Source organism: Hylobates moloch, unplaced genomic scaffold (genome assembly GCF_009828535.3).
Source record: "Hylobates moloch isolate HMO894 unplaced genomic scaffold, HMol_V3 SCAFFOLD_9, whole genome shotgun sequence".
NCBI lineage: Eukaryota > Metazoa > Chordata > Mammalia > Primates > Hylobatidae > Hylobates > Hylobates moloch.
In genome coordinates, this window is record NW_026652284.1 from 124,596,551 (window position 1) to 124,596,999 (window position 449).

Below are 449 nucleotides of genomic sequence, written 5' to 3' on the forward strand. Positions count from 1 at the left end.
CCCAGGCTGGAGTGCAGTGGCGCGATCTCGGCTCACTGCAAGCTCTGCCTCCCGGGTTCACGCCATTCTCCTGCCTCAGCCTCTCCGTAATTTTTTTGTATTTTTAGTAGAGACGGGGTTTTACCGTGGTCTCGATCTCCTGACCTCGTGATCCGCCCGCCTCGGCCTCCCAAAGTGCTGGGATTACAAGCGTGAGCCACCGTGCCCGGCCGTTTGTTTCTTTATTTATTGAGACGGAGTCTTGCTCTGTCGCTCAGGCTGGAGTACAGTGGTGACATCTCGGCTCACTTCAGCCTCTGCCTCCTGGGTTCAAGCAATTCTCCCAGCCCCAGTCTCCCCAGTAGCTGGGATTACAGACACCTGCCACCACACCCGGCTAATTTTTTTTTAATTTTTAGTACAGACGGGGTTTCTCCATGTTGGCCAAGCTGGTCTTGAACTCCTGACCT